The sequence below is a fragment of the Erpetoichthys calabaricus genome, chromosome 4, assembly GCF_900747795.2.
Source record: "Erpetoichthys calabaricus chromosome 4, fErpCal1.3, whole genome shotgun sequence".
Classification (NCBI taxonomy): domain Eukaryota; kingdom Metazoa; phylum Chordata; class Cladistia; order Polypteriformes; family Polypteridae; genus Erpetoichthys; species Erpetoichthys calabaricus.
Genome location: NC_041397.2, coordinates 267214493 through 267230808, shown reverse-complemented (window position 1 = coordinate 267230808; position 16316 = coordinate 267214493).

Genomic DNA, 16316 nt, shown 5'->3' with positions numbered 1-16316 from the left:
TTTCTGGTTTTTCTTGATTGTTGTTGCTTAATGAAAACAAGTGCCAGAAAACAAGATTTTTTCTTAAATATTAATAAACAGACAGGCCTAGAGCAAACATGGACCTTTTCTCCTTCTAAAACAAAACATTTAAACAAAATATAGTACAAATTTTAGAATCAGAACTTACAAATCTGAATAATAAACCAATAGTTTCCTACAATACTATGACTTTTTTTTGCACTTTCCATTTAATATCCACAATTTCCCGAAATACTGACTCCTGAATTATACTATAAAAAGCGTAAAATAAAGAGTAAACATAATAATTAATTATTCATAACTTACATACAGTGTCTATAAAAAGTATTCATTGCTTTCCTAAGTTTTCATTTTTTATTATTATATGGCATTGAATTACAGAGATTTTCATTTGATTACATTGATAAAGAGAAAAAGTCTGGTCAAATGTCAAAGTGAAAACAGATTTCTGCAAAGTAATCTAAATCGACTGCAAATATAAAACACAAAATAATTGATCACAAAAGTTTTCACCCCCTTCAAGTCAGTATTTTGTAGATGCACCATGACAGCCTCAAGTCTGTGTGTACAGGTCTCTCTCAACTGAGATTGTGCACATCTGGACTACAATTTTCCCCCACTCTTCTTTTTTAAACTGCACAAGCTTTGTCAGATTGCATAGATGTTGTGAGATTTAATGAGTGAGTTACACATTCAGTGTGTGTGTGTGTGTGTGTGGGGGGGGGGGTAATCATTGTTTTAGACCCTATGAATTTTCAGGATCATATTATTTGCTTTTCCTCTTTGCTTCTGTCTGTTTATGGTTATGTGACATAGATAGACGGATAGAAATGTTATTAATTATCCCACCTCTAAAAGATTCTGGCACACAAGTATTGGATCCCTTTTCAAAAACAACTCACATTTTCTTTCTTTAGGGTTACTGGAAGCTAAAAGGCATTTACAAGAAGATCATAATAATAGGCTTGATATTTTTGGAAATGCTTCTTGACTCTGAGTTTTGATTTGTGTCTGTAGTTCTGCTGGTTTAATTTATTACAATTTGCGTTGTGTGTTCTCACTCTTCTTTGTATTTCTGGAACTCATCTTTGCCATAATCAACAATGTTCTGTTTCCTAGTCACACTTCCCAAACTGCCTTCAAGCATTGTAATTCATTCTCTTAATACTTGTGCAGTTGAGGATAGGATTTTCAATTTTAGGAGTGACTTCCGCAAATCTGGATTCTACTCAGTCTCTTTCTGTAACCATATTTTGTCAGCCTTGTCATAAAGGTGGTCTATCCACATTAACCTATCTGGCCTTAATCCTGAGCATGGCTCAGGTTTGGAATGCTATATAAATACGGTTAAGCCCAAGTCAGACTTATGGTGACATGTAATTATCTGCTTTACAGTGTTATGTCCTAATCACCCCCATGACAGTATTGTGCTGCTATCTAGTGGATCACATAACATCATGCTGCAAAAAGTCATGAATATGTCTTTGTTTTCATGAGTGGGAAAGAGCCTTCAACTAATAGCACTATGGCAAATGAAAAGGAGTAATGTTAGTTTTAGAACAAACTGAAACTGAACTATTGCTCAAATGAGCCATAGTGACGGTGATGTGAACTGGTCATCAGTCATTGGCACAGACAGTGAAATTAAAACCTGTTCAGTAGGTTCCGACCTGCCAAGTTTCAGTGATGTTCATATTTGGTGTCAGCTTCATTCTATTGCTGTCAATCCTGCACCTCCTCATTGTCCATTTATGGATAATTCTGGTCTAAATGTGTCTGTTGATCATAATTATCTGGACTGTTTACAATTAATCAATGATTGTCTGTTGGAGAAAATTGTTGTTGAAATGAATTGCTGTGCTGAGCAGTGTCAGAAAAGTCACAGTAAACCATTTACTTATTGCTGCAGACGATATGTGGGTGTTTTTCAATCTCCTAATACTGCATGGCATAGTGTGTAAACTAGTTCAGAGGTGGTGCTGGTCCACAAACCAGCTGTTGAAAACACAAGAAGGAAGACTGGAGGACAACCGACCCCGAGCAGTCGGTAGTGTGAAAGGACCACATTGGCTCAAGTCTTTCCAGCTGAGTAAGCCTTGGGTGAACTGGAGAGACTGGGAAGGAGCTGTGTTTGGCTGGTGAGGCCCCAATGACTGCTGCAGGTTTTTATTCTTGTGTTTTAGCCTTGTTTTAAACCTTCGGGAATTTTACCTTTTCATGGATTATTTATTTATTTATGGACATTTTGGATCACTGCATTGTTTTGAATACTTTTTGGTTTTAACTGTTTTTGTAATAAAAGCACTTGCACCTTTTGCACCATCCCCTTGCTCAGTTTGATTTGTCCCCATAGACCAGCTCATCCGGTTATATTACCAATGGTGTTGGGTTCAAGGGCTCCCAAAAGGGAAGAGGGATCGTGAAGCAGGACCCACATTGTCACATCAGCAAGGAAATTATGCAAACTATTGGATGTGTATCAGGCCATCATCAAAAATTTGCAGGTGTATGTTCCTGATCGTGACATAAGTATTGCATAAATATTACAAGCAAAACCTGTAATGGATATACAGTATTACATGACATGTAAATGGTCATAATTCATTATCAAGTTCTGCATGTTGTATGAAGCAAGCTATGGATACATATGAAACTCGATACTTTATACCGGTAGATAGGATGGGAAATGCAGTCTATATGGTGTGCTATATTATCTGTGCTGTCACTGGTGGACCATTTTCTTCACTATGGTTACTGTATAACGATGGACAGATTCTATACCTCACTTGAACTGCCTGAGATTTTACTTCAAAGGACAACCAGTGTATATAGCAATGTACGACCAAACTGCTTTGATATGCCTGGTGACTCCATTTGTGTGAGCGTGCCCTAGCTGTGTGGCAAAAAAGACAAGATGATTAAGATCATGTGGTAGACAAGAAAGATATTAGCCATCTAAACACTGTTCACAATGCAACAACTGTCAATGTTCCTGTGAGGAGAATTGTGGAAGTCACTATGCCTTGCACTATATAGTAGGCTACAGTGACACAATGGGCAGTGTCGATCATGTGGTTTAGCCTCTGACATTCTTCCCTTTCATGCACAAGTAACAGAAATATATTACAAAAAAATCCTTCGACATCTATTCGCAAAGTGAATGTGTGAATTGGTGACTACTTCAAAACATGTCACACAAAGGATGTGTACTTGCATCAGTACAGCAGTAAACACCTTTCCTATTGTGAATATATTGCCATTTTGGTATTTACACATTTCTCTTACACATAATAACATTTTTTTTTGTTGAAAAAAATGTAACATTTTGGCTTATTTTTCTAGGGGAAGCAGAACGCAGAGGCTACTCAAGCATTTTGTTTTTGTGGAACTCCTCTTGAGCTGTTAGTCTGGAGAGGAGGCTTCCAGAGGAAGAGAATTTGAAACTTTAAAACCCTTTAGTCTCCACTGCAATGGAATCATCTACCTTAACTCTATCCCTTTTTAAATGCCAGGCAGCCAAATTATTTTTTCAGGCTCATTCGGTTTGTTACAAAAAGTCAGTAAAGACTCTAATGTCCTTCTCCTCTTATGCAGTTGTTTATCTCTGCATTGCCCTTCTTTTTCTATCCTGAGTAGATCAAATTTTCCGTCTTCTTTCAAGACAGTAAGACACCTTTGTATGCTGTTTCATTTTCATCTTTTTTGAACCAAGAAATGAACTTTAGGAAGGTCACTATCTTGGGAAACTAGGCTAATCTTTTGCTGAATCAGAAATAAGAACTGGTATTCAATGGGCTGTGTCTCCACATTATTTGTGCAACATAGCAGCCCAGAACAATAAGGGCTGAGGAACCAGAGAATTCCCACATTTAATAGCTGGTGGTAGGCTAGTGAAAGATGAAAAACAAACATTTACCATTTTTCAATTACATCAATATACCCTTAAGTCTGATTGATCCTAAAATAAACATTGACATCCTGAATGCTTAGGAAGCAACCTGTATTAAAGCACTGTGTATTAAAGGTTAAGTTCAGGAAGGCCAATTCATGCACCAGAATGGTAAGTCATCAACTCCTCCTGATGTTCTCTCCATAACACTTCATAAACAATACTCTGCCCCCTCTTGCAAAGGCCTGCATACAAAGCTGTTTGTCACTTAAAACAACATAGCCATTACTGCCTTTGAATGTTAATCAGTAGTTGGAAACTCTAATTTTACTGTAGATTTCTTTTCTTTTTTACAGTAGAGTTGTAAAATACCTATATAATTATACATCTAAAAGACATAGTTGAAATCTACAGTAAATTCTGTAGGTTTCAGTTTTCAAAATTACTGTGATTATCTTCAGACAAATATGTGTACTATTCACTATTAGACCCTAATGCCTATTAAGGAGAAATATTGTGTTCTTCACACTGATGCTGTCACCTGCTGAACATTCCATGCCTGGGCCTCATTGACTCAACTGAACAATCCCTTTAAATCGCACCAGATGCGGACCCTTGCTGTTAGGAAAACTAATTGATTTTACCAGTTACAATATGGCTTTTGTTTCCAAGTGGCCAAATAAGTTTTTTTCTTTTCCTAGAGTAATGGTTATTCAATTACAGCACTTCAGAAAATATGACTAATAATGCACACAACACTTTTCCTCTTCTTGATTTCTTTACTTTTTTAATTGTGAAAAAAAGATTGACTCTGGAGATTGGTCTGCATTGAGGCTGGCTGTAACCATGATGGATAGCTGTTGTGTGTAAGCCGTTATTATTTGTTATGTGAGCAGAGGGATATGGCAGGCGTTCTGCGCCATACACCTGCTGAGCCAAGAGAGGCAAGAACAGCTGTATGCATTGATTTAGATGCTCGCTCCATGAGCTCCAGGAATGAATCAAGCAACAGCTAATAAAAAGAGGGGTTTATGATTTTTTTTTCCTCTCTGCAAACAAACGGCTACATCATTTGTTTTTATAACACTGCGATCTGTCAAAATCAAATCCCAAACTTAGGTGTCAGCTTTGGACTATGTCAAAAATAAAATAACTGGATTACAGAATTCAATCAATATTTAGCTCTTTTACAGTGAGCATATAGAATTTCGTTATAAAGTAACATATAATGCTGGGTCGAAAGAGCTTGATATGCAAACTATCTGACTGCAATGTCCATGCACTGATTCAACATGTATGAAAAAATCATTTAACTCAAGGTGTCAGAAGAAAGTGGCAGTTAGGAAGCTTCATTAAAAACAGTCACAAAAGGGAATTTTATAGTTGGGTTGCTGTGCATAAAATCTAAAAAGTCTCCTTTGTGGGTAAAGTGGTAAAAAGACCATGAACAGAGGTGCACTGAGCAGTAAAAATAATTCTGTTCAGATGTGTCACACTTCACCTTGATCTCAGAAAGTAGGTAAGTACATGTGTGCTGCGTAAAAAAATTTTCATAGGCCCTAATGGGTGCGTCTCATAATGTAAGCTGTATAGACTGGCAAGTCAGACAATCAAGAAATAGCTGAAAGTGTTGGGAGATGGGTAAAGGCTGAATGAAAGTTTAGGCACAGACTGGGGTCAAGCACTGAAAATTCAAAATGATTGTACATCTAAACCAATTTGCAAACCAAAATCAAAATGAAAAAATAACAATCTAGTGTTCTGCCAGCAGCAAAAATTAGAATATGGGACAAGGAGAGAAACAAGAGAGAGCAACTGTGCGTCAAAACCATGAATACATTTAATTCAGGCAAACACAACCTGGATGCAAGGGAAAAAGAACTATTTGTTGGCTAAAGCAGTGGTATAAGCAACAAAAGGAAGCTGATCTTGGGATAAGAGTGGCGGAGACACTCGAAAGTTCAAGTTCAGAAAGTTGCACAGTGCCCAAAGTTAAAAAAAAGTGGTCGCAGTGAATACGAGTCGTAGTCGTGTCATACAGAAGTGTATTAGAGTACACAGAAAGGAAAAAAAATAGGGACACAGTTAAGAAAAAAAGGTTGCATTGTCAACTTTAATCTCGAAATCTCCACTTTAATGTTGTAGTTTATTTTGTCATTAAAGTAGAACATCATAAACTTCATCTTAAAATCAATGTTTAATTTATTAAAGTTTAGTTTATTAGAGTTTCTCAATCTCTATCGTAACTAAAGTAGCATGATAAATGCTTTGTATTCTATGTGTGTGAATCACTACGTGCTTAAACGGTCTTTCTCTTTCGTAGACAGAAGAGAGCAGGCACTGATCTCCACACAGAATATATTACATTCATGATATTACAGCTCTCTGAACATTTTAGAATATTAGAATGTATACCTGATGTCATTTTCATGATGAAATGCATTTAAGCATATATTAAACATGGGGACACAGTGGCGCAGCAGTAATAATGAGCTGGGGCCGTTCCAAGGATTGTTCTTGGCTCCACTATCGAGGGATTGTTCCTTCCTCCTGCAAGATGCTTGCTGGGATGTTCATGACATTCAATGAATTAATTATTGCGGCAGTACTGTGTTTGTCAAACGTACCAACCCCCAATTCCTGTCCTTCTATTTTCTTTCTCCATGTAATTATTTACCATACCATAAGCTCTGGAATAAATGTCAAACCAGCTGTCAGCTTAGAACACCGATTCTCCACAACTTTTAAGGAACATTGAAAAATCTTCATAATACATGTTTAATTATTCCATCCATCTATCCATGCAGGGTCACGCTAGTCCCAGCAAGCATATAGCAAGAGGTTGGAACAATCCCTGGATGGGGCGCCAGCTCATCACTACCACTGCTCCACCATGCCCCCTCATATTTAATTATTAACTGTATACATTATCTAAATGAAGTAAAACATGTATCTGTATAATGTAATATACATACTTTAATGCATTTCTTCATAAAAATTATATCAAGTATACATTCTAGTATTCTAACAGCATACAGCTTCAAGAGGATAGCGCTTGGAAATTTAAATCGACTTAGAAGCCATTCATCATTATCTGTAAATACGCACTCTCTTCTATTGAATTGAATTGAATTCCTTTATTGTCATTGTTTCATACAATGAGATTCAATATGCAAAACCTCCATAAACTTGTTTTTCCTATAAAATGATAAAATAACCCATCCATCCATCCATCCATTTTCCAACCCGCTGAATCCGAACACAGGGTCACAGGGGTCTGCTGGAGCCAATCTCAGCCAACAAATAGCGCAAGGCAGGGAACCAATCCTGGGCAGGGCGCCAACCCACCACAGGACTGATAAAATAACAATAATAATAATATGATAAAAAAAATGAAAAATATACAATATGAAAGCATATGTCCAATATAAATGTACAGATAGCGCAAATGGTTCATTAAGTGGCTCAGGTTGTGCAATATTACAGCTGTAGTGCTGTAATATTCCTGTCTGTGCAGGAAAGGCTATGAAGTTTTTGTTGGATGGGAGAGGTTCAAATAGACTGTGTGCATGGCTGAGTGGAATCCATGCAGATGCTGGTGACTTTTCTGAGGCAGCGTGTGCTATAAATGTCATCCAGGGCTGGAAGCTGTATCATGATAATTCTCTGCGCTCTCAACACAACCCGCCGTGAGATTCCACACACATATAGAGTGGGTTAAAATACCCTGAGTGGTGTACTGAGAGTAACAACACTAAAGCAGCTATGGTATTTGGAATAGCTTGGCATTCCATGCACCATTATATTCTTACAGGTTGATTACAATCAGGTGCCTTAAATTTATTAACAATACAGTAATCCCTCCTCCATCGCGGGGGTTGCGTTCCAGAGCCACCCGCGAAATAAGAAAATCCGCAAAGTAGAAACCATATGTTTATATGGTTATTTTTATATTGTCATGCTTGGGTCACAGATTTGCGCAGAAACACAGGAGGTTGTAGAGAGACAGGAACGTTATTCAAACACTGCAAACAAACATTTGTCTCTTTTTCAAAAGTTTAAACTGTGCTCCATGACAAGACAGAGATGACAGTTCCGTCTCATAATTAAAAGAATGCAAACATATCTTCCTCTTCAAAGGAGTGCACGTCAGGAGCAGAGACTGTCAGAAAGAGAGAGGAAAGCAAACAAATCAATAGGGCTGTTTGGCTTTTAAGTATGTGAAGCACCGCGGCACAAAGCTGTTGAAGGCGGAAGCTCACACCCCCTCCGTCAGGAGCAGAGAAAGAGAGAGAGAGAGAGACAGAGAAACACAAACAATCAAAAATCAATACGTGCCCTTCGAGCTTTTAAGTATGCGAAGCACGGTGCAGCATGTCGCTTCACGGAGCAGCTGCACAGAAGGTAGCAACGTGAAGATAATCTTTCAGCATTTTTAGACGAGCGTCCATATCGTCTAGGTGTGCGAACAGCCCCCCTGCTCAATCCCCCTACGTCAGGATCAGAGAAAGTCAGCGCAAGAGAGAGAGAGAGAGAAAAGTAAGTTGGGTAGCTTCTCAGCCATCTGCCAATAGCGTCCCTTGTATGAAATCAACTGGGCAAACCAACTGAGGAAGCATGTACCAGAAATTAAAAGACCCATTGTCCGCAGAAATCCGCGAACCAGCAAAAAATCTGCGATATATATTTAAATATGCTTACATATAAAATCCGCGATAGAGTGAAGCCGCGAAAGGTGAAGCGCGATATAGTGAGGGATTACTGCATGCGGTTAATGTCAGTGTATTTAATAAAGCCTGCATCATGGATGTGAATCTAAAAAAGAATGGGAAACCACACAGGAACAGTAGTACTGCTTTGACGCTGGGTGCAAAACCAAGCAGAAATGTGTGTATAGAAGGGGGAAGGCTACCGTGAGAATAAGTGTGGATTTACGCCAAGTTTAGTATTTATACATCGCAATGTGAGTGTGGAAATGGGCATATGCAACATTTTTGTGTGTATGCACCATTTATACATGAGGCCCCAGGTCTTATGGAACACTGTTTTTCATCACCATCATAAAAATACGAAATGATGAAATTTCTTATCAAAAACTGTATCAATCCATTACCAGATGCTTGTAGAAACCTATCATTACACAGTGAAAGTGTTCAGTGTCTTCCGGCAGTCTAACACACTATTGACACTATTTATAAGTTACTATATTAATTTTACTTTTTGTGCATTTTTTCAAATTTTGTAGTAGGTGGTATTTATTGTGGTTATTTTCTTCTTAATTTTAGTACATTTTGTTTTGTTTATATTTTCTCCTCTTTGTTTGTCATGGATATCCCTGCTTTGTTGTTTTATTTTGCCATTGATAGATACTCTTAAGAAAAAAATTACTAATTTCACTTTCTCTCCACTTATCCAGGAGAGAGTCTTGGTGGCAATATACTAAGCTGACCTACCCTCCTTAGCAAATTATTCTAGCTCAACCTGAGGTATTCACAGATGATCCTAGGGCAATCAAGAATTAAAATCGCTCCAGCCTTCTGGATCATCTTCCAACGGTCTGTGCCTCGTACAATCCAAGGGGCATCTTATCTGCAGTTGTGTCACTAAATATCACCTTGCATGCATTTCACATATGTGTAGATTGTTCCAGTGTCCACCAGAGGACGGAGTCAGATGAAGATAAGAGGACAATATCATCTGCAAATGACATTGCCTTCAGATTCCATTTGTAGTTATCTCTTTTTTATATTCAAGGTCGGGCACCCAACTATTAAGAGATTTAAACTGCAATTTATGAAAAAGTTCATAAAATGGAATGGTGCTCACATATCAACCTTCATTGTTTCTGATTGCAGTTCAGATATGGCAATAGCCTTCCTTTCGATAAATAAAGAAAATACTCTTGCTGTAATGAACAAAATAAGTTCATTTATAACATAAGAATAATAAAAGATGGGTATAGGAATGTAAATAAAGTAAAAGATAGATAGATAGATAGATAGATAGATAGATAGATAGATAGATAGATAGATAGATAGATAGATAGATAGATAGATAGATAGATCTATAATAATAAAAGGCAAAGCCCTCACTGACTGACTGACTGACTGACTCACTCATCACTAATTCTCCAACTTCCCGTGTAGGTGGAAGGCTGAAATTTGGCAGGCTCATTCCTTACAGCTTACTTACAAAAGTTAGGCAGGTTTCATTTCGAAATTCAAAGCGTAATGGTCATAACTGGGACATATTTTTTGTCCATACACTGTAATGGAGGAGGCGGAGTCACGTATCGCGTCATCACGCCTCCTACGTAATCACGTGAACTAAAAACAAGGAAGACATTTACAGCACGAGTCACACGCGGGAACGAAGGTAAATGACGTTAGTTTTTGACTGTCTTTTAATACTGTGTAAGCATACATATTAACACATGTGCAATTAAACGTGTGCATTTACGGGGTGATTTCTCAGGCTTAAAAGCTCACCTTTTATCAAACGCGGGAAGAAAGGTAACTGACGTTGTTCACTGTCTTTTAATACTGTGTAACCATACATATTAACACATGTCCAATTAAACGTGTGCATTTACGGAGTGATTTCTCAGGCTTAAAAGCTCGCCTTTTACTAAAAAGGTAAATGCAAAACTATTTTCAATCAGTTTATTGAAACGCTCCCGTTAAGGATTGCAATAACATATTCGCGAGATAAAAGAACGAAGTAGGGGGAAATGGAGGAACAGCCGCAAACAGCGAAGAGCAAAAAATTAATTAAACAATTGAGAACGGAGCGAGTTAAGCATACAAGCATGTTCATAAGGGAAACAAAGCATGGTGTAAAACGTAAGTTTCAATTAAGTTTATAGAAACGCTCCCGCTGCGGATTGCAATAACATATTCGCGAGATAAAAGTTTAATGAGAAGACACGAGGTATAAACGAACCACACGCCGTGGCGCAACGTTAGGGCCAACAGTTTCAACCATTCTATGATCTGCTTCTCGCAACTGAAAGACGGCACATGGCGGATGTTAGCCGACTTGCTGACCGCAACGTTAGGGGCTTCAACTATGGCGCTGACGCCACATCTCAGTGCCAACACTTTGCAGACTGTACTTAAAAGACACGCCCTCCTCACTGGACAGTTAAAAACACCAATCAAACTAACGATGACATCAAGTATTACCCAATCCAAAGTAGGAAAGGAGGCATCTTCATAAAATGCGTGTGGGATGATTTGCATGAGACGCTGCTTTAAAAAAAAAATGATAAAAAAAATACGGGATAAATCCCGTCCAGTATTGATTCAAAACGGGACGCGCAAATTCATTCTCAAACGCGGCACGATTCCGTATTTTAAAGGACGGGTGGCAACCCTACAGTGCCAGGTAACCACCCATACAATCACATTGTGATTCAGACTAGGAATGCAATGAATGTAATTACCCCGATCTACATACAAGGCGAAAGTCTTGCAACATTCAAAGATGATGGTTTGGGATAATTAGTACTTATTAAGTACACCATGGCACATAAAAGAGCTTATGAAGCCTTGAACCGAAAAAAGCAAGATCTCAGAGATCGTAAAAAAAAAAAAGGAGGTAATGTCGTTTTACTCGCTGTACATTTTAGTCAAACATTACCAGTTATTCCACGAGGGAGACCAGCAGATGAACTCAACGCATGTTTAAAATCCATGCTTCTCCCACGCTCGGTTATATGTCGCGTGTTCTCGGGTAGGTACACCAAAAAATGTATACATTTAAGCATGTAATGGGCAAACAAAAAATGAGGTATACCCGAAGGCACTGCAGTAGTACTCAATGTAACTTTACTTCTTAAATGTTAATGTTTTACTGTTTAATAATTTATACGCTTCTTATATATTGTTCAAATTCTTTTATCAAAATACCAGTGACAGCGCAATGCACGATAACATGGGGTGAATACACCATACGCATCTGCCCACGGCCGCCCTGGTGTGCGCAGATAGGAGTTGATTCTAAAATAAAATAAACATAAAAAGAGTAATACAATCATCACCCATAAAGCGGATAGCAGACGTGACGTATTATATGTGTACCAGATTTCAAGTCAATAGGTGAAACGGTTTGCAAGCTACAGGTGATTTAAAATCCTGGACAGACCAACGAAAAGCCACGGTAGCAAATTATAGAAGAAGATTTTACTGTTTAATAATTTATATTTATATGAAATGTGCTTCTTATATATTACTTCATATTCTCATATGATAATGATGTTAATGTTGTTTATATTGATTTCTATGTTATTGTAAGTGCATCTATGTGTGTATATGTATGTATGTATGTGTAAAAAATATATATATATAAAAAATATATCTGTATATGTATATATAATATATCTGTATATGTGTGTATATGTGTGTGTATATGTGTATATGTATATATATATGACAGCAACACTCATAACAATGACAACACAATTACATTGACAATCATGTTACGTTATTTTTAACATGTTTCCTTTACTTTTTCATAACCTCTTTAACACACTACTTCTCCGCTGCGAAGCGCGGGTATTTTGCTAGTAGATAGATAGATAGATAGATAGATAGATAGATAGATAGATAGATAGATAGATAGATAGATAGATAGATAGATAGATAGATAGATAGATAGATAGATAAACTTTATTAATCCCCAAGAGGAAATTCACATACTCCAGCAGCAGTATACTGATAAAAAACAATATTAAATTGAAGAGTGATAAAAATGCATATATAACAGACAGTAACTTTGTATAATGTTAACGTTTACTCCCCCAGGTGGTATTGAAGAGTCGCATTGTGTGGGGGAGCAACGATCTCCTCAGTCTGTCAGTGGAGCAGGACAGTGACAGCAGTCTGTTGCTGAAGCTGCTCCTCTGTCTGGAGATGATATTGTTCAGTGGATGCTTTGGATTCTCCCTGATTGACAGGATCCTGCTCAGTGCCCGTCGCTCTGCCACAGATGTCAAACTGTCCAGCTCCATGCCTACAATAGAGCCTGCCTTCCTCACCAGTTTGTCCAGGCGTGAGGCGTCTTTCTTCTTAATGCTGCCTCCCCAGCACACCACCACGTAGAAGAGGGCGCTCGCCACAACCGTCTGATAGAACATCTGCAGCATCTTATTGCAGATGTTGAAGGATGCCAGCCTTCTAAGAAAGTATAGTCAGCTCTGTCCTTTCTTGCACAGAGCATCAGTATTGGCAGTATAGTCCAATTTATCATCCAGCTGCACTCCCAGGTATTTATAGATCTGCACCCTCTGCACACAGTCACCTCTGATGATCACGGGGTCCATGAGGGGCCTGGGCCTCCTAAAATACACCACCAGCTCTTTGGTTTTGCTGGTGTTCAGTTGTAGGTGGTTTGAGTCACACCATTTAACAAAGTCCTTGATTAGGTTCCTATACTCCTCCTCCTGCCCACTCCTGATGCAGCCCACGATAGCAGTGTCGTCAGCGACTCCGAGTTGTATTAGAAGTCCGATGTATATAGGCTGAACAGGACCGGAGAATGTACAGTCCCCTGCGGCGCTCCTGTGCTGCTGACCACAATGTCAGACCTGCAGTTCCCGAGATGCACATACTGAGGTTTGTCTGTAAGACAGTCCACGGTCCATGCCACCAGGTATGAATCTACTCCCATCTCTGTCAGCTTGTCAATGAGGAGCAGAGGTTGGATTGTGTTGAAGGCACTAGAGAAGTCTAGAAACATAATTCTTACAGCACCACTGCCTCTGTCCAAGTGGGAGAGGGATAGATGTAGCATATAGATGATGGCATCCTCTGCTCCCACCTTCTCCTGGTATGCGAACTGCAGAGGGTTGAGGGCATGGCGGACCTGTGGCCTCAGGTGGTGAAGCAGCAGCCGCTCCATGGTCTTCATTACATGTGGCAGCTCGGCGACAGGCCTGAAGTCATTCAGCTCACCAGGATGTGATACCTTTGGGACTGGGGTGATGCAAGATGTTTTCCAAAGCCTCTGGACTCTACCCTGTTCCAGGCTCAGGTTGAAGATACGCCGTAGAGCACAATAAACAAAAAAAAACACTAAATATAAATTTCAGTCAGATTTATTTACTTATGAGTTGTATTTCCCCTTTTTATTTCTTGACTAAGGAATTGCACAAGGAAGCATCATTAATTCAAGGTAAGCTTTCAAAGACTTATGGCAGATTTTTGGTCTACTAGTAAGTTTCTCACTGTCTGTGTGCTTTGATATGGGGGTAAATGAAAAAGTAAAGGCAATTTGAAAAGTAAGTGGTAGCCACAACAGATAGAAGTTGATGAAATGCAACATGTTCACAGTGCCTGGTGAATTCGGTCCCATGAAGCTTCACCATAGTCCATAGTCTGGAATACTTTATTTTACCATTAGAGGTATGCCAGACTAACACCATGGATTATTTTTTAAAAATCCTTAAAAACCCACTTTTTAATTTGCTTTTTTATAACTACATTTTAGTTCTACTCTTAATTAACTAGATATGAATAGAATTATCATATTCTTCAATGAATTTGCAATCATTATTAATCTCTACTTTTCTCTGTCTTCCTCACACTACCACCTGATCAAAACACTGTGCAGTAGTCTGTAATGTTTAAATGAAGTAAATACCCCAACTTTCCATGTGGCCCACTGCATTGAGTTTTCTAAGATAATGCCTAAAAAATCCAATATGAATACTTAAGATACTTTCAATACTTAAGAACATTTATGTTAGGTAGAATGCCGAGTGGGGCTTTGGTGGTCCTTTGGCCTTGGAACCTCTGTAGGTTTTTTTTTCTCTAGCTTATCTTTTTATTTCTGTCCTCTCATCTGACCTTATCATCAGACTCATCTTTAAAGACTTAATTATATAAGTAAGTGTCTCTCATTATTTCTTGTATGTTACTTTTTCATAATTACACTTATCATTGTTTCTATTTCTTTGACATCTTGTTATGCACATTGAGCTACATCCAGTGTATGAAAATCCATCCATCCATCCATTTTCCAACCCGCTGAATCCGAACACAGGGTCACGGGGGTCTGCTGGAGCCAATCCCAGCCAACACAGGGCACAAGGCAGGAAACAATCCTGGGCAGGGTGCCAACCCACCGCAGGACACACACAAACACACCCACACACCAAGCACACACTAGGGCCAATTTAGAATCGCCAATCCACCTAACCTGCATGTCTTTGGACTGTGGGAGGAAACCGGAGCGCCCGGAGGAAACCCACGCAGACACGGGGAGAACATGCAAACTCCACGCAGGGAGGACCCGGGAAGCGAACCCAGGTCCCCAGGTCTCCCAACTGCTAGGCAGCAGTGCTACCCACTGCGCCACCGTGCCGCCCGTGTATGAAAATGTGTTATAGAAATACAGTAAAATGTATGTACAGTACAGAATGTACGGTAAAGTTTCAAAACATCCCAATATATATCAATAAATCATTTTTTAAGCAATTAGATTCAGCCATAACCTCATTTATTTGGAACTTAAAACACCCACGTATCCGAAGAGCGACCCTACAAAGACCTCAGGCAGAAGGTGGCATGGCGCTACCTAATTTTCAGTTTTATTACTGGGCAGCAAACATACAAGCCATAAAAACCTGGACACAAATAAATTAACATACACAGGCTTGGTCCGCAATAGAAGTAAAATCCTGTAGTACTTCTTTATATTCCCTGCTCTGCGCTCCAATAAATGCAAGTTATCGCAAATATACTAATAACCCAATTGTGCTTCACTCACTCAGAACATGGACCCAAATTAGAAAGCAATTTAAGATGGAAAATCTTCTATCTGTGGCACCCCTGCAAGAGAACCACCTCTTTCAACCCTCGCAAACATATCCAGTTTTTAATATCTGGAAAAGATTTGGGATTAAATTGCTCAGAGAGCTTTATATAGACAATATCTTTGCATTCTTTGAACAATTACATTCCAAATTTAACCTTCCAGCTACACATTTCTTTCATTATCTTCAAATTAGAAACTTTGTCAAACAGAACCTGCCCGATTTTCCTCATCTCATACCCTCCACCATGCTGGAAAAAATACTGCTCAACTTCGAGGACTTAGACACCATTTCTGCAATATATAAAATTTTATTAGAGTCCCTTCCTTTTAAAGATCCAAGAGGACAATGGGAAAAAGATCTCTTAATTAATATATCAGAAAAGGAGTGGAAGGTAGCAATGCAGAGAATTCACTCGAGCTCCATATGCACAAAGCATAGAATTATTCAACTCAAAATTATATATCAAGCTCATCTGTCTCCCTTAAAACTGTCCAAAATGTTTCCAGGGCAAGATCCAACCTGCAAACGTTACAACCAAGCTCCTGCCTCGCTGGGTCACATGTTTTGGGCCTGCACCAAATTAACATC